Source organism: Bos javanicus, chromosome 13 (assembly GCF_032452875.1).
Source record: "Bos javanicus breed banteng chromosome 13, ARS-OSU_banteng_1.0, whole genome shotgun sequence".
NCBI lineage: Eukaryota > Metazoa > Chordata > Mammalia > Artiodactyla > Bovidae > Bos > Bos javanicus.
The window spans coordinates 102664-121659 of NC_083880.1; the positions used below are offsets into that span (position 1 = coordinate 102664).

General features: G+C 38.7%; 1 pseudogene; it reads right to left on the minus strand.

Moving 5' to 3' along the window:
* Positions 1–9805: 9805 nt before the first annotated feature.
* The window catches only part of LOC133258893 (liprin-alpha-1-like), a 28361-nt pseudogene continuing 19170 nt past the window's right edge, over positions 9806–18996 (minus strand).

The following is an 18996-nucleotide window of genomic DNA, read 5'->3' on the forward strand; positions in this document are numbered from 1 at the left end:
GCTTCCCCGGTTTGCTATATCTAAATGAGATGAATTCACTTTTAGTCTTAGTAGTTAAATCACATCCACCTCGTGTGGACACGGTTCGCTGCCCCATACCTTCATCAGTGCTGTCCTGTTTTCATTGTCACAGAGGTTAAGTAGGCATTTTCTCTCCAGGAGCAGAGTGACCACCGCTGAATGGCCATTGGCACAGGCCAAGTGGAGGACAGTCCAAAGAAAGCAAGAGGAGTTTTCAGGAAACTAGTGTTACTGTTTCAAAACAAATAATTATTTCTGTGATTGAAAACATTCAATAGCATGCTATTCCTATCCCTCTAACACAAATATTTTGTTTCCTTCTGGAGAAAGAACATTATATATTAGCATTAGCTCTTTTTAACACAGTAATGAAAGAACAATTTACTTGAATAGAATGCCATGACCTTGAGATTCAGCTCAACTTGGCTTTGAATCTGACTTTCACTCTGTCACTTAGCTGTCACTCAGCCTCTCTGTGCCTCAATTTTCTCATCAGCAAAATGGAGAGAGAGAAGTAGTTCTCTCACAGGACAGCACTGCGATGCTTAAATGAGATCCATGCAAGAGTTTAGAACCGTTCCTGGCACAGGTAACAGCTCAGTAACTGTTAGGTAATATAATCATACTATTGCTGCTGCTGCTGCTGCTGCTAAGTCGCCGCAGTCGTGTCTGACTCTGTGCGACCCCAGAGACAGCAGCCCTGTCCCTGGGATTCTCCAGGCAAGAGTACTGGAGTGGGGTGCCATTGCCTTCTCTGATTTAACAAGGACAACATCTCAGTGAAGTCAAAGGATATCATACCTCCTTTGCAGATACATTTTGAGGATTAGAGACAACACTGTGCTTCAATGATTCTAATACCTTCCTTTTCTGACATTTTAACGTCTCTGACATTGGAATGAAATTTATAATTCACGATGCCTGTACAACTATAATTGGTAGCATTTTTGTTTGCTCATTTCTCATTTTTCCCGTTGATCTAATTACCATAAGGTCTTTTTTGCCTAAGGTTGCTTCTTTTTAGTTAAAATATCAGATCAGATCAGATCAGTCACTCAGTCGTGTCTCACTCTTTGCGATCCCATGAATCGCAGCACGCCAGGCCTCCCTGTCCAACACCAACTCCCGGAGTTCACTGAGACTCACGTCCATCGAGTCAGAGATGCCATCCAGCCATCTCATCCTCTGTCATCCCCTTCTTCTCCTGCCCCCAATCCCTCCCAGCATCAGAGTCTTTTCCAATGAGTCAACTCTTCGCATTAGGTGGCCAAAGTACTGGAGTTTCAGCTTTAGCATCATTCCTTCCAAAGAAATCCCAGAGCTGATGCCTTCAGAATGGACTGGTTGGATCTCCTTGCAGACCAAGGGACTCTCAAGAGTCTTCTCCAATGCCACAGTTCAAAAGCATCAATTCTTCGGTGCTCAGCATTCTTCATAGTCCAACTCTCACATCCATACATGACCACAGGAAAAACCATAGCCTTGATTAGACGAATCTTTTTTTGGCAAAGTAATGTCTCTGCTTTTGAATATGCTATCTAGGTTGGTTATAACTTTCCTTCCAAGGAGTAAGCATCTTTTAATTTCATGGCTACAGTCACCATCTGCAGTGATTTGGGGGCCCAGAAAAATAAAGTCTGACACTGTTTCCACTGTTTCCCCATCTATTTCCCATGAAATGATGGGACCGGATGCCATGATCTTCGTTTTCTGAATGTTGAGCTTTAAGCCAACTTTGTCACTCTCCACTTTCACTTTCATCAAGAGGCTTTTGAGTTCCTCTTCACTTTCTGCCATAAGGGTGGTGTCATCTGCATATCTGAGGTGATTGATATTTCTCCCAGCAATCTTGATTTCAGCTTGTGTTTCTTCCAGTCCAGCGTTTCTCATGATGTACTCTGCATATAGGTTAAATAAGCAGGGTGACAATATACAGCCTTGACGTACTCCTTTTCCTATTTGGAACCAGTCTGTTGTTCCATGTCCAGTTCTAACTGTTGCTTCCTGACCTGCATACAAATTTCTCAAGAGGCAGGTCAGGTGGTCTGGTATTCCCATCTCTTTCAGAATTTTCCACAGTTGATTGTGATCCACACAGTCAAAGGCTTTGGCATAGTCAATTAAGCAGAAATAGATGTTTTTCATATTATTGTATACTACAGGTACACAACATAGTGATGCACAATTTTTATAGGTCATACTCCATTAAAAGTTATTATATGATATTTGCTATATCCCCATGTTGTACAATACATCCCAGTTCCTGGCAGGATTTTAGTTCCCCCACCAGGTATCAAACCCTGGGCCCACAGCAGTGAGTCTTAACCACTGGATGACCAAGGAACTCCCTAGACTCCCTTGGCTTCTGAAAATTGTCAGAAAATATTAATCCTCAAAAAAAATTCTAAAAAAAAATTGAAAGTGACAAATCATTTTTTTTTTTCTGTGCCACATTCCTATTAGTGCCAAAAAGACAAGCCCTGTCTGCTAATCCGACTTGCCTATAGACAGCTTGATCTACAGAGAGTTTTAAATTTTTTGTGTTCTTAAAATGTTAAATCAACATCCAGATTTCTTTTCTTTTTTCTTTCGTTTGGTGTGTGTGTGTGTCAAAATCCAGGAAACTACAGAATTCTTACTTTTGAAATCATTTTTAGAAAGGTCTTTGTGGTGGGAGGGAGGCTCACAAGGAAGGGGATATATGTATACTTACAACTGATTTATGATGTTATACAACAGCAAACTACACAACATGGTAAAGCAATTATTCTCCAATTTAAAAAAAAAAAGTAAGGTTAAGAAATAGCAGAAATAGAAAAAACAGAAGGTTTTGTCAGCAGATAAAAAATGTATAAATAGGAATCTGAGTTTTTTTCTGGTACTTTTCTCACTGTGTATATTTGAAATGTTTGATCCATATTCTATCTGAAAGTTTTTGGTGAGATAAAAATTGAGTTACTTTTCTCTTTTACCAGCTTATTTCTCCACCATCTACACACAGTTTATCATTTCTAACAGAAAAGGTCAACATTTTCAAGTTCTAAAGTTTTACATACATGTGGGTGTTTGGCATTCTGTTCCATTCATTTATATATCTTTTCAGTTGTTAGTAAATGAACACTTTGTGGGCACTTATAGCACATTTTGATATCTAGAAGGGCAAATCTTCTACTATACAAAACTTTTAATTTCACCACAACAATTAAAGACAGCATATGTAACCCAAAATCTTTAAAACCATCAAATGTTGATTTGGTTTAAATATAGAAAGAACATACATCCTAAGAAAATGTCTTCCTATTCAAGGACACAGCCAGCTTCCTACTTCAAAACTGTCTTCTAAGGTCCTTCAGAAAAGAACACATATATCTAAGTGTACACTGATATAAATAGATACTGAATTGTATCTGAAGAATTTTTAATCCAGAAATTGATTTGGCATGGGAATTATTTTGCTCACTATGCAGTTGTCTGTAATATATAACCTTACTGTATAAAAAATATATACATTAAAAATAAGATATTGACAACATCAGAAATCTGTCCACTGCCATGATCTACAATAGGCGATCCATGAAGAAGTGTTTTCATAAATCACATGAGAAAAAATGTGAGAGCCATAAGGTTCAGATGATTTCTTGAAGGCTATATAATTTGAGAGCTTTTACTCATGAGTACATCATGCTAACCCATGCAAATAAAAAGTAGGAGGAAGAAAGGAAAAACAGATGCTAACCATGTTTCATTACATTTCTGTGATTACCAACATTCAGTTAAATGACTTCAAAACTATCAGTAAAGCTCTATAAGGGGAATTATAAGTGGGTCCAAAACCAGCTAAGGTTTTTTGCTGCCTATAAAGTCTGCAGGGTGCTGGATCCCAGGAAGGTATCCAGAAGCCTTGGAGGGATGTCTGCCAGGCCCTTCCACCTCGCTTACCTATTCATCTTGTCCCTGTCGTTCAGTCCATTTTTTCCAAATGCTGCACTTTGGCTACGTTGCCCACAATGGCAGCTTTCTGGATCTTTCTGAGGACTTTGTCTCAGATGCAGTACCTGGCCTGGAAGTTGATTCCATGACTGCTGTCTCTCACTGGGTTGATGGAGGAGCCAAAGGGCAACACATCCTTCTTACTCCAAAAGCCAAAAATCTTCTTCATTGCAGAGCCTATGGACTCCAAATACACCTCACCTCTCCCTCGGCTCGTCACAGTCCCCTAAACCCAACACAAGCACTACAGGTAAGCCAGAGCCATCCCGCCACAACCTCCCGGCTGGGAAGCTCAACGGTTTGAGATCTTTGATCCCAGAATGATCATTGCTAAGCAACACCTCTAAACACATTGCCCACGGAGGCCTGGTGTGCCAGCCCAGTGCTCATATGCAAGAACTATAAGTTCATTTCCTGAAAGAAACAAACAATATCAATAAACCCTTACCTAAACTCAGAAGGAAAGAGAGGAAACTGAAATACAAAAATGAAAGTGACATTATACCTATATAACTGTCAAAATAACTATAGTATCCAAAGCAACCTACAGATTCAGTGCAATTTCTATTAAACTACCAATGGCATTTTTCACACAACTAGAACAAAAAATTTTTACAGTGTGTATGGAAACAAAAGACCCCAAATAGACAAAGCAATCTTGAGAAAGAAAAGCAAAGAGCCAACAGAATCAGGTACCCTGACTGCAGACTACTCTGCAAGTTTCAGTAATCAAAACACAGTACTAGCACAAAAACAGAAATATATTGAATGATCAACAGAACAAGACAGAAAGTCCAGAGGGAAACCTACATACCTGTGGTCAATTATTCTAGGATAAAGGAGGCAAGACTGTACAAAGGAGAAAAGGCAGGCCCTTCAATAAGTAGTGCTGAGAAAACTCAACAGCTACATGTATAAGAAGGAAATTAGAAGACTCCCTAACATCATACACAAAAATAAACTCAAAATGGATTAAGCACCTAAATATAAGACAGGTCCTGTAAGACTCAGAGGAGAATATAGGCAGAACACACTCTGACATAAATTACAGCAGGATCTTTTTTCATCCACCTCTTAGAGTAATGAAAATAAAAACAGAAATAAGCAAATGGGATATAATCAAACGTAAAAGTTTTTGTGCAGTGCAGGAAATCATAAACAAGACAGACAACAACCCACAGAATGGGATACAATATTTGCAAATGATGTAATTGACAAGGGATTAATCTCCAACATATTCAAACAGCTCAAAGAACTCAATATAAAAAAACAAACAACCTGATCAAAAAATGAGTATAAGATCTAAATACACATTTCTATAAGGAACACCTATAGACAACCAAAAAGCACATGAGGGATGCTCAGAAAGGATGCTCCACATCACTATTTATTATAGAAATTCAGAAATACTATAATAAGGTATCATTTCACACCAATCAGAATCAGATCAGATCAGTCACTCACTCGTGTCCGACTCTTTGCAACCCCATGAATCGTAGCATGACAGGCCTCCCTGTCCGTCACCAACTCCCGGAGATCACCCAGACTCACATCCATTGAGTCAGTGATGCCATCCAGCCATCTCATCCTCTGTCGTCCCCTTCTCCTCTTGCCCTCAATCTCTTCCAGCATCAGGGTCTTTTCCAATGAGTCAACTCTTTGCATGAGGTGGCCAAAGTACTGGAGTTTCAGCTTTAGCATCATTCCTTCCAAAGAAATCCCAGGGCTGAGCTCCTTCAGAATGGACTGGTTGGATCTCCTTGCAGTCCAAGGGACTCTCAAGAGTCTTCTCCAACGCCACAGTTCAAAAGCATCAATTCTTCGGCGCTCAGCCTTCTTCACAGTCGAATTCTCACATCCATACATGACCACAGGAAAAACCATAGCCTTGACTAGACGGACCTTTGTTGGCAAAGTAGTGTCTCTGCTTTTGAATATGCTATCTAGGTTGGTCATAACTTTCCTTCCAAGGAGTAAGCATCTTTTAATTTCATGGCTACAGTCACCATCTGCAGTGATTTTGGAGCCCAGAAAAATAAAGTCTGACACGGTTTCCACTGTTTCCCCATCTATTTCCCATGAAGTGATGGGACCGGATGCCATGATCTTCGTTTTCTGAATGTTGAGCTTTAAGCCAACTTTTTCATTCTCCTCTTTCACTTTCATCAAGAGGCTTTTGAGTTCCTCTTCACTTTCTGCCATAAGGGTGGTGTCTGAGGTTATTGATATGTCTCCTGGAAATCTTGATTCCAGTTTGTGTTTCTTCCAGTCCAGCGTTTCTGATGATGTACTCTGCATATAAGTTAAACAAGCAGGGTGACAATATACAGCCTTGATGTACTCCTTTTCCTATTTGGAACCAGTTTGTTGTTCCATGTCCAGTTCTAACTGTTGCTTCCTGACCTGCATACAAATTTCTCAAGAGGCAGATCAGGTGGTCTGGTATTCCCATCTCTTTCAGAATTTTCCACAGTTGATTATGATCCACACAGTCAAAGGCTTTGGCATAGTCAATAAAGCAGAAATAGATGTTTTTCTGGAACTCTCTTGCTTTTTCCATGATCGAGCAGATGTTGGCAATTTGATCTCTGGTTCCTCTGCCTTTTCTAAAACCAGCTTGAATATCAGGAAGTTTATGGTTCACATATTGCTGAAGGCTGGCTTGGAGAATTTTGAGCATTACTTTACTAGCGTGTGAGATGAGTGCAATTGTGCAGTAGTTGGAGCATTCTTTGGCATTGCCTTTCTTTGGGATTGGAATGAAATGACCTTTTCCAGTCCTGTGGCCACTGCTGAGTTTTCCAAATTTGCTGGCATATTGAGTGCAGCACTTTCACAGCATCATCTTTCAGGATTTGGAAGAGCTCAACTGGAATTCTATCACCTCCACTAGCTTTGTTTGTAGTGATGCTTTCTAAGGCCTACTTGACTTTGCATTCCAGGATGTCTGGCTCTAGGTGAGTGATCACACCATCGTGATTATCTTGGTCGTGAAGATTTTTTTTGTACAGTTCTTCTGTGTATTCTTGCCATCTGTTCTTAATATCTTCTGCTTCTGTTAGGTCCATACCATTTCTGTCCTTAATTGAGCCCATGTTTGCATGAAATGCTCCTTTGGTATCTGTGATTTTCTTGAAGAGATCCCTAGTCTTTCCCATTCTGTTGTTTTCCTCTATTTCTTTGCATTGATCGCTGAAGAAGGCTTTCTTATCTCTTCTTGCTATTCTTTGGAACTCTGCATTCAGATGTTTATATCTTTCTTTTTCTCCTTTGCTTTTCACAGCTATTTGTAAGGCCTTCCCAGACAGCCATTTTGCTTTTTTGCATTTCTTTTCCATGGGGATGGTCTTGATCCCTGCCTCCTGTACAATGTCACAAACCTCATTCCATAGTTCATCAGGCACTCTATCAGATCTAGGCCCTTAAATCTATTTCTCACTTCCACTGTATAATCATAAGGAATTTGATTTACGTCATACCTGAATGGTCTGGTGGTTTTCCCTACTTTCTTCAACTTAAGTCTGAATTTGGCAATAAGGAGTTCATGGTCTGAGCCACAGTCAGCTCCTGGTCTTGTTTTTGCTGACTGTATAGAGCTTCTCCATCTTTGGCTGCAAGGAACATAATCAATCTGATTTCGATGTTGACCATCTGGTGATGTCCATGTGTAGAGTCTTCTCTTGTGTTGTTGGAAGAGGGTGTTTGTTATGACCAGTGCATTTTCTTGTCAAAACTCTATTAGTCTTTGCCCTGCTTCATTCTGTATTCCAAGGCCAAATTTGCCTGTTACTCCAGGTGTTTCTTGACTTCCTACTTTTGCATTCCAGTCCCCTATAATGAAAAGGACATCTTTTGGGGGTGTTAGTTCTGAAAGGTCTTGTAGGTCTTCATAGGAGCTTCAACTTCAGCTTCTTCAGCGTTACTGGTTGGGGCATAGACTTGGATTACTGTGATATTGAATGGTTTGCCTTGGAAACAAACAGAGATCATTCTGTCGTTTATGAGATTGCATCCAAGTACTGCATTTCAGACTCTTTTTTTGACCATGATGGCTACTCCATTTCTTCTGAGGGATTCCTGCCCGCAGTAGTAGATAAATTGATCATCTGAATTAAATTCACCCATTCCAGTCCATTTGAGTTCGCTGATTCCTAGAATGTCGACATTCACTCTTGCCATCTCTTGTTTGACCACTTCCAATTTGCCTTGATTCTTGGACCTGACATTCTAGGTTCCTATGCAATATTGCTCTTTACAGCATCGGACCTTGCTTCTATCACCAGACACATCCACAGCTGGGTCTTCTTTTTGCTTTGGCTCCATCCCTTCATTCTTTCTGGAGTTATTTCTCCACTGATCTCCAGTAGCATATTGGGCACCTACTGACCTGGGGAGTTTCTCTTTCAGTATCCTATCATTTTGCCTTTTCATACTGTTCATGGGGTTCTCAATGCAAGAATATTGAAGTGGTTTTCCATTCCCTTCTCCAATCAGAATAGCCACCATCAAAAAATATACAAACAATAAATGCTGGAGAGAGTGTAGAGAAAAGTGAATCCTTCTACACCACTTATGGAATGCAACTAGGTACACCCACTGTAGAAAACTCTATAAAGGTTGCTATAAAAACTAAATATAGAGTTGCCATATGATTCAGCAATCTCAGTCCTGGGCATATATCTGGAGAAAACCATAATTCAAAAAGGTACATGCACCCCAATGTTCACTGCAGAACCATTTACAATAGCAAAGACATTAAAGCAACCTAAGTGTCCATCAACAGAAGAATGGATAAAGAAGATGTGGTATACACACACACACACAGACACAACGAAAACGGAATATTACTCGGCCATAAAAAGAAATAATAATGGCATTTGCAGCAACACAGATGGATCTCAAAATTACAATACTAGTGAGGTAACTCAGAGAAAAACAAGTATCACATTACTTACACGTGGAATTTAATAAAAATAAACTTATTTACACAACAGAAAACAACTCAAAATATATGAAAATCAAATTATGGTTATGAAAGGGGAAACATGAGGGGAAGGACAAATTAGGAGATTGGGGTTAACATATATACACTATTTTCTAGTAGTCATGTATGGATATGAGAGTTATACAATAAAGAAGGCTGACTGCCAAAGAATTAATGCTTTTGAACTGTGGTGTTGGGAGTAGACTCTCGAGAGTCCTCGCACTGCAAGGAGATTAAACCAGTCAATCCTAAAGGAAATCAATCCTGAATATTCATTGGAAGGACTGATGTTGAGGCTGAAGCTCCAATACTTCAGCCACTTGATGTGAAGAGCTGACTCATCAGAAAATACTCTTATGCTGGGAAAGATGGAAGGCAGGAGGAGAAAGGGGACAACAGAGGACGAGAGGGTTGGATAGCATCACCAACTCAATGGGCATGAACTTGAGCTAACCCCACAAGATAGTGGAGGACAGAGGAGGCTGGCGGGCTGCAGTCCATTGGTCGCAGAGTCAGACACGACTGAGTGACTAACACTTTCAATTTGAATATGGAAAACTTAACAGTGCTGGTTTTTAAATTGCTTAAGTTAGCTGCAGAGAAAATACTTAGTACCAAAAGTACTTGGATACTACTGTTTAAAAGTAGTATTAATACTACTTAAAAGTAGTATTTTTAAAATACCATATAAATTTTCATCATACACACAAAAGTATTTCCCTTTAATAAAGATTTTCTCATCATGTTTAATGAGAAACAACTAAAATGTCATGAAAACAGAAAAGAGGGGAAATTTTTACTATTTATTTTTCAGATCATATATTTTTTTTCTTCAAACATTCTTGTGATGTTTTCAAAAGCAGGTCCTGAGACAGATTTGACCCATCTGTAGCTCCTAGAGGAGACAATCCATAGGACTCAGATTCAAATTCAGCAGCAGCTGGAAAGAAAAAGGATTATGTCCTTTATCTAAAATACTTGAGTTAACTCAGTATTAGTTAAAAAAAAAAGCCTAAGATATTTCTAGGTGCTCTGAAAAATGAAACATAGCTATAAATGACAGAAAACAAAATACAAGATTACAATTATATAATCAGCCCATGGTCCCATATGCGGCTGAGTATCAGAGCTTCTGGCTTTCTCATTCTTCATTCATTTACTCAATAACTATCTGCTAAGGTGCTGTGACAAACACTGGAATTACAAGATGAAGGTGACCCAGTCACCCTGAGAAATGATAATGCCATAAAATGTAAAAACAGATGAGCAGACAATTTCCATAGAGTCATAAATACTAAGACACGTATACAATATGGAACAAGGAACACTAAGAAGGGACAGCCTCCTTTTTGGTGGAGGTGTTATGGAAGTAGCTACCTGAATGACAGGAAAAAGTACAAGAGTCAGAGGGGAGAAGCACATACAAAGACCAGAGGTGAGGAAACGAATCTGTGGGATCCTACACAGTCTGGCTGGTTAGATGCACAGCTAAGCGGCAGAATAAGGTGGTAAAGAGATAAGATAAGGCCAACTACTTTGGAAGGACCCAAATTGATGCAGGTGTTTGGAGCTTTTCCTGAGGGCAAGAGATAAACTAGTGACAAAGTCAATGACACAGAAATTATAAAGTTGCCCACCAAGTGACAGGTATGCAAACATAACTGCTTGAGTCTGGGTGTTCTAGCCTTAACCACTACCAGACACTTGAGACATTGATGAACTCCATGCTTTCTGAAAATGGTGTCAGGGTGCAGATGGACAGTTCCACAGGGATGGCAGTAGTAGAGAAAGGATACAGCCAGAAATAAATAGAACTACATAGACCTTTTGAGATTTTTTTTTAAACTATGGAACATGATGAATAAATGAGGAAGAAGAATATTTTTCACTATGACTGGTCATGCTTTCACATTTTTCATTAGCTATGTATAAGAAAAAAAAATTAACATAGCATCTGTTATCCAAACAATGGAAAGAGATGCCATTTATTGTTTACAGTGTATTTCAGAAATCAATATCTAAATTTAATTCATACATTTTGGCAACATACCTTCTCTTAGTTCTCTAGTTATACTCCTGTCCAACTCCTGCCGCATCTGAAATAAGTCAAATATTATTTATCTTTAAGTTAAGCAAGAGATATTATCATAGGAATGTTATACAGATTACTAAATGTGACATTTAAATAATATTTTTATGATTTGGGAGAATGGCATTGAACTACATATAATATCATATATGGAACGAGTCGCCAGTCCAGGTTCAATGCACGATACTGGATGCTTGGGGCTGGTGCACTGGGAGGACGCAGAGGGATGGTATGGGGAGGGAGGAGGGAGGAGGGTTCAGGATGGGGAACACATGTATACCTGTGGTGGATTCATTTTGATATTTGGCAAAATCAATACAATATTGTAAAGTTTAAAAATAAAATAAAATTTAAAAATAAATAAATAATACTTTTAGAGACTAGACCTAACTTGAAGATTACTTAAGTAGAAAAATAATCACATAAATAAAAGAATGCATTCCTACTTATTCCGCTTATAAATAACAGAGAACATATATATGGAAGGTTAATCTGATAAAAAGTACAATAAATATCAGTCTATCAAGTATACATAATTTCAAAGAATTAGAGAATGACCCATGATCCTAGGAATGACCCACAAGATTACTATCTTCTCCCCTTAACAGCTCCTGCCCTAAATACATACTTCTGAGACCTTTATTTTGATTTCTAGGTGAGGATCCTGTTCAAATGGAGGAAGTAGTTTGAGATGAATGTTATTAAGGAGAACACACCTGCAATTTTCTTTGAACTTTTCCATTTAACAAAAACACAGAAAGGCGAGAAAGTTATACACAATAGAACAATGAACCAGCAAGTTTTTATTCTAAAGGTGTTTAGTGAGAAGGATTAACACAGAACTGTTAGTTTCTGAACTATGTCCCATAGAAGGGAAAGGTCCCACCGGGGTCACTGCAGGGTTGAGGAACTGAGAAGTCACAAGTACAGGACCTCTGGCCATTCCTTTGGCTAAAAGGCTTTATACTTGTCTCCGTTTTATATAATATGGTTCCACACACAAGTTTTTTTTTTTTTTAATAAAGGTTGTTTTCTTTGAAAAAATACAAACTTTTTTTAAGGTATGAGAGTCATGATGTAGGCAAAGTTTGTAATTCTACAAAAGAAGTAAGAAAGGTAATGACTTTCTTACTGAGTCCAGAGTCCTATGCCAGCTACTTCCTCAGATTAAGAAAAAACACACATATTTTTAACTATAATGCAGAGAAAATGAATATGTAAAACTTTATTACATAGTTCAATAATGCTTGTGGCATGACATGACATAGTAGCTTTCTAACTAAATCTGTTTTAAAGGCAAGAACAAGAATAAATTAATGTCAAACTTCTATAGGTAGCAGTCAGTTGATATAGTTAATTTATGAAGCATAATTTTTTTAAAAAACACATGACAGGGAACTTGAAGGAGAAAAGTTTCAAGGTGAGGACTTATACTCCTACCCTCCTTATGAGAGGTGAGGAGATTTACCTAACCGGTGAGTTTGGGAGAAGGGCTTGCTTGGTTCCTCTACTTTGAAAAGATGTATGTGCCCACAGCACCGTGAACTTGGGTGTGCAGTAGGCAGCCTGTGTCTGGGACGGGGGTCAAGCATTTGCTTCCTCCTCTTAGGCCTGTGTGCGGAAGTGTCTAACTTGGGATGAAGTGTTCGGAGGCCCACTGTGACTGCACAGCTAAAGCACATCCTCCAGTTTCATAGCTCTCAAGTACTAAGACCCAATGTAGATGCAGTGCTGTGAAAGAAACCTAAATTGTTCTCCTATGATGGCAAGAAGTCAAATGAGAAAACAGGTTGAGACTGCATTTAACAAGGGCTACTTTTCCGTGCATCACAAACATCAGGAAAACACCATTAAAACTATAAACCTGTGTGCACTGACTGAAATAGATATTTTAATCACAATGATTCAACAGTGAAAACTGGTTGCAATTTAAAGACTCCCCATCATTGCTATCTTAGATATAATTCATCCAGGTGATGTCAAGATAGAGATAAAGTGAGCTTCATTTATAATGTTTAAAATGTTTGAATTAACTACAAATCTAGAAATGCTCAGCAAGATTTTTTTTAATTTTAAATAAAAATGCTATAGGTAAAAAAGCAATTAAAGAAACTTATAAAAATGTCATTTTTGTAAGAAATGACATTAATGTAAGAAAATGACAAAAAATGTTAAGCTAAAACTAGAAATTAATGTTTTGGTTTAGTATTGTAAGTTTATTTAAGTCATAAAAAGGATTTATCTAGGATTCCTTTAAACAAAAAGCATCCATATGTGGTTAGTGTTTAGATGCCAGTGATTCACTTATGCTTAGAGACAGAAAAACTTTGTTGGGTACAGCAGAGCTTGGAAATGATTATGAACCATCGCCAACTGAAATCAATTAGAAAGGAAGTGAAATATCTGAAAGAATACTTTTGGATACTAGGCAATAAGATTTCATTTCTAAAGTAGAATTTAAACGCAGTTTTTCAAGAAATTTAATAATGTAGTAAGTATCTCTTAAAATCAAGAACTCTGGGACAAAAAAAATCATAACATTTCTGTCTCCTTTATTAGCACAGCTAATTATGACTTTTACTTAGTGTGCATTAAGTCAAATAAACAACTCAGAAGTTCACGAAATTAAAAACAAGGATCATTCATATCAGAAATCTGAAACCCAGTGGAAAAAAGATAATAGAACTAACCTTGGTCAAGTGAGTCTCCATGCTGTTATTCAAAGGGTGTGGAATTGAGGTAGAAAACCCTACGTTTGCTCTTGGAGTAAGATTTCCATTGAGCACTAAAGGATTACTGAAATTTCCAACACAAGGGGGCTCCAGGACTGGCCTCGTGCTAAGAGTGCCAAGTAAAGATTTGTTCTGCTCTTTCTCCACCTCAAGTTTGCTGCTGATAACTGCCAGCCTCTCATGAGTCCTGAGGAAGACGAAAAACACCAACTTAATGATCTGCATTTTTAAAGTTGCCATATAGTAAATGGAATTCCCAATAAACTGTTTGAACACTGAAAACACAGAGCAGACCTCCTGTAAACAATGATAGCTGTAACCCTGTTCTAAAGAAGTACACATGTGTCTAGGGCTTCTCAAGTAACAAGTCACAGTTGGGAGAGGAGAGAAAGGGCATCAGAGAGAGAGGGAGGTGGCCTCACACAGTGACACCTGCTGCCCTCTGGGACACACCTGCCTCCAGGAAACAGTTCAGGGATGAAGAAACACCCCATCCCACAAAGCCACTTTCAAGCATTTGCTTTCACCACGCTTGTATACACATTTCACTCATGACCTCAGAGAAATTAAACTTTTGCCTCTGAGGAATCATCTAGAGTCACAATCTAGAGGGGAGGACAAGAAAGTCAATGGGTGATTGAAAAGAGCTAAAACAGCCCCAGGAACAATTACAAGTATCCCCTACTTTTCCAAAGTTCACTTTATGTTACTTCACTTCTAGGAAAGGCCTACGTCAGCATCTTTTTTGATAATCAAAAAAAAAAATTTTTTTAAAGAGACTTTTTGAGTTCATATAAAAAGGTTCAGTGTACGTTTTACAGTGAGAGGCATCGCGCTCCCCAAGCAGGGAGACTGGCCCCACTGAGCTCCTTCCCTGGAAGCCACACCCCACATCTCAGTGTCAAGTCACCACAACCCTGAACCCTGTCTGGGAGCACCTGTGCTTCACTTGTGCATATTCATTTTAGGCTTTAACTAGGAGAATATGACCTCGGGTACCTGCTTCTTTGCTGTATGCTGTTTTGGCTTATGAAAGGCTTCCTAGGAGTGCTCTGCTTTCAGACAGTGGGAAAACCTGGACTAGGCACTGGAGGTGCCATCTGCCCTTTCCATCATCCACACCCCCGCTCAGTCAGGTCATACTGACTATTATGACAGTATGACAGTATGTCATACTGACATACTATTTCTAGCCACTCTGTGAATTATCCTGCCTTTCACTCCAGTGTTAATTGCCCCCAATTTCACATGCCTTTATGCAGTGTGCTGCTGCTGCTAAGTCACTCCAGTCGTTTCCGACTCTGTGTGGTAAAACTTAAAAGGACACAGTATTAATAGTTTATCTTAGGGCGCCCTCTAGCACTGACCATCTAGTTAGCTTTCCATTTCTACTAATCTCATGAACTGCGCTCTATAAAAATTAGGCTTTAGAGACAAATTAACAAACTAAATTTACTTTCTGTGATTCTGTGTTTTCACTTGTCTAGTTTACCTTCCAATGACTTTCTAACTTCTACTTCTACTAGGTAGAGTTGCTTATATTTTTCCAACTCTGCTTTATGAGAATCTTGCAAAGTTTTCATCTTGGAGAGTTCAGATTCCAAGTCTTTAATTCTGAGTTCCATCTGACTTCTTATGGAAGCATTATTCTTCTCTTGTAACTGCTCTAAGTTATCCTGAGAGCTGCTTTTATCTAAGGCCAATTTAAAAAGATAACATTTTAAAAATAATCATTAACCTGAAAATGATATTTGCTCCCTTTAGTTTTGAGTCAGTGATTCAGAAAGCAATTTTAAAGGTTAAAAAAAAAAAAGAGCAGAAGTTTAGAACAATTATCATCAATGTGAAGTGAATTAAATGTGAATTATAAAATTAAAGTGGAATTATTGTTATAGTGGTGCTTATATAATCTGATAATTCAAAGAACAAGAGGATCAACTTAAAATTTTTTTAAAAATTAACAAGACAACTTAAAAATAATTCAAGAGGATGGTACCAGTTCTAAACCACACTATTTTCTTTTCCTCTTAGTAGTCTTGTTTTATACCAATTGGTCTTATAAATGAAAGGATTTTCTAGTGAGAATCATTCTGATAGGTCAATTTGGTGATAACTGTGATGGAAACAGAAATATTTAAAGGGAGAAACAAGTGTCCCCTTCCTTCCAGAAAACTACCAAGCCAATTGCTCAAAGGGAAGTAGAGGAAACACATAAGCTTTATAGATCCAAAACGTAATTTACAATGAGGTGAATTCAAGCACATGACAGATGAACAAATTAACCTGAAAAAATAGGTTGACTCAGTTTAATTTCTCTACGAGATCCTGTTTAGCCCTTTCTTCAATCTCCCATTTATACTGCTCTACTTGACTGTGTTCTACAATATACATTTCTATATAACTTCTGAGGTTCACTACTTCTTGCTCCAAATTCTTTTTATTCTTCTCTAGTTTTTCACATTTCTTTTACATTCCTTTCATAGATAATAACTCCTCTTGAAGAACTTGATTTTTTGCATCCAGGTGCAGACATTTTGACAATGCAGTTTCCAGCTCTGCTGTAAGATCCTCAATCTGCAAGAATAAAACAATACTGTTTGGTAATGAGGCAAGTGGACTGAGCACAGCCTAACTCAAACCCAGGATCAAATAGATACGATGGTATCTGTATGGTAGAACGTAGGACCAGGGATTACTCAGAGAATCAAGAGAGAAGTTCAAACCACCAAGAGTCACAACATATATTCTTCACTGTGATCATCTTTGTCACACAACATTTGCACTTGATTTTACACTCTTTTCTATTTTTTTTTTCTCCATAAAATGACTACAAGTCACCTCTTAGTAGAATGTCTCTACTCCTTCCCCCCATCTTAATGCCCCATGTTTTAAAGAAGTTTGAGGGATACTGTATTGAGTTATCTAGGGCTGAGTTAATAAACGCTTCCCAAAAGAAGATTGTGAAAATAAGACTCTCATTAATAAATCTTGTAAATATGGATTCTAATCCCATAAGTCTTTTTCTGAACTAAATAGTTTTTGCTAATTTGAACTGCATTCCAAAGAAAAATAATTCAAAAGGTTAAAGAAATCCCATCTCTTAATAGCTTAGTGAGATGATCCATACATTTTTCTGAACAACAACAACAAAAATGCCTCATTTTTGTAACCATTTGTTACTCTTCACAGAACAGAATATATCAAACAAAACAACAAACAAAATTTGCGGGAATTTCAGTGACACCGAGTTGCAAAGAACTTTCCTTTAGACAGAATGATTACTCAGTAAGTCGAGGTGAGTGGAGGTGGTGGTATTGAAACTGTCTACAAATTCTTTGACACTTTTCTCTGCAATTCCCTCCCCTTAAATATGTGTTGGCCTCAGTAACTGATTTCTACTGGACAGAGTCTGGGGAACCTGACTTTTGCTCTGTGGGAAAGCCCACCCTTAGCATCAGTCACTATGCTGTGAAGAAGCCAAGACCACATACTGAGCACCTTGTCAGTGCCTCCAATGACCGCTCCCAACTAATGCCCCATCCAAAAGCCAGCTCCAACTGCCAGACATGTGCATGAGCTAATTTTCAGATGACTCTGGCCCCCACCTTCATGACATCCCAGCTGATGCTGACTGGAAAAGAAACGTGCTGGCCTCACTCACTAAGCTTTGCCCCAACACAACTTTTCAAACAAAGTAAATGCTGTTTTGAGCCACTACGCTTTGACGTGCTTTATTATACAATTTGTTGGCAATAAATACCTGGCACAGATACTGATATTAAAAATGCCATTAAAAAAGAACTAAAAGATGTGAGAATGTCTTTTAACCTGGAGGTAGGTGAGATCTGAATGGACTCATAGAAAGAGATGAAAACCCAAAGGGCTTCATGACATTGTAAACTGAATCCTGATGGCCCTTAAAGAGGCTGTTGGTGACAGCTTCTAGGCAAGAGAAGAAAATGACACTGAAACACAGGGGAAAGGAGACTCTTCCTATGAACCAGTTGAAAGTAACATCAATGAGAAGGATAAGCCATCAAAAAAAGGGGGGGGACTATTAAATATAAAGGAACCAGGCTCAATTATATTTGGGTTCAATATCTGTTATCTCCTTTACAGCATCTTCACATGTCCAGTGGTCACATGATGCTAAAAGAGAAAAACAGCTACTGGGCTAAGATCAAATCTAGGGTGCTGCCAGGAAAACACGGACTAAAGGTGAAGCCTGTAGACTATAAAACCCTTCATTAGGACCATGGGAAGACTTAAGGTGGTGCCTCAAATTCCTTTAAAGATCTTAAGGGCATAAGAATTTTAAAGGCATCATCCTACAAAGCTTCACAAGAAGCCCAAGGTGCAGAGCTTCTCTCAAAAAAGATTTGTGAGGGTAGCCTCTCCAATAATGTGAATCCCAATCCAATTCACAGGACACTAAAAGCTTTAAAGAGAACCTTGGCAGCAAAAAAACGATGCTTGACCTAACAGAGACCAAGACATACAAATGAGAATAGGCCTTTAGGATTTTCTTAGAAGTTCAATGAAGAGGAAGTGGCTTAAGAAACATGACTCAGCTACAGACAGAGGTCATTTCTTATGAAAAGGACAGCACACAGAGCTCAGAGGGTAGAGCAAAGGAGAAGCACTCCTATGGGCAGGACCAAGTCCTCATCACAGAGCTGGCAGCACCAAACTGGACCTCAGAGCTGCTATGGACTACGGTGCCTCCCGTTTCCCATTTCTGAACAGGAGAGTCTAGTCATTCAGCAGAATGGTGGGAGTGTGGGTGGAAGATAACTTGTCCCTTTAGTTCTCAAGGCTTAGTACTGAGAGGGTTGTGCTCACAGGGTCACGTTCTAGAAATCACACCCAGAAACCTCATCCCCATGTGCCATCTGTACCTGATGAAGATGGCAAGACCTCTACTTGAGCCTGGACCTGACACTGTTAACAACTGAGACTTGTGAGGGAACGGGTAGGGAAAAGGGTACTTTTCATTGGAAGGAATATAAAAAATTGTGGCCAGGGAGTAACTGTGCTAGTTTTTAAATGTACCCATTAGTTTTAAAAAACTTTATTCTGTAAGAGAGGTAGAATATAGGCCAAGTATAAGTGACTTGCTCCTATTGAACAGAAGATGATGAAAGTGATGCTGTGTGAACTGCAAAGCGAGGTTAGACAAG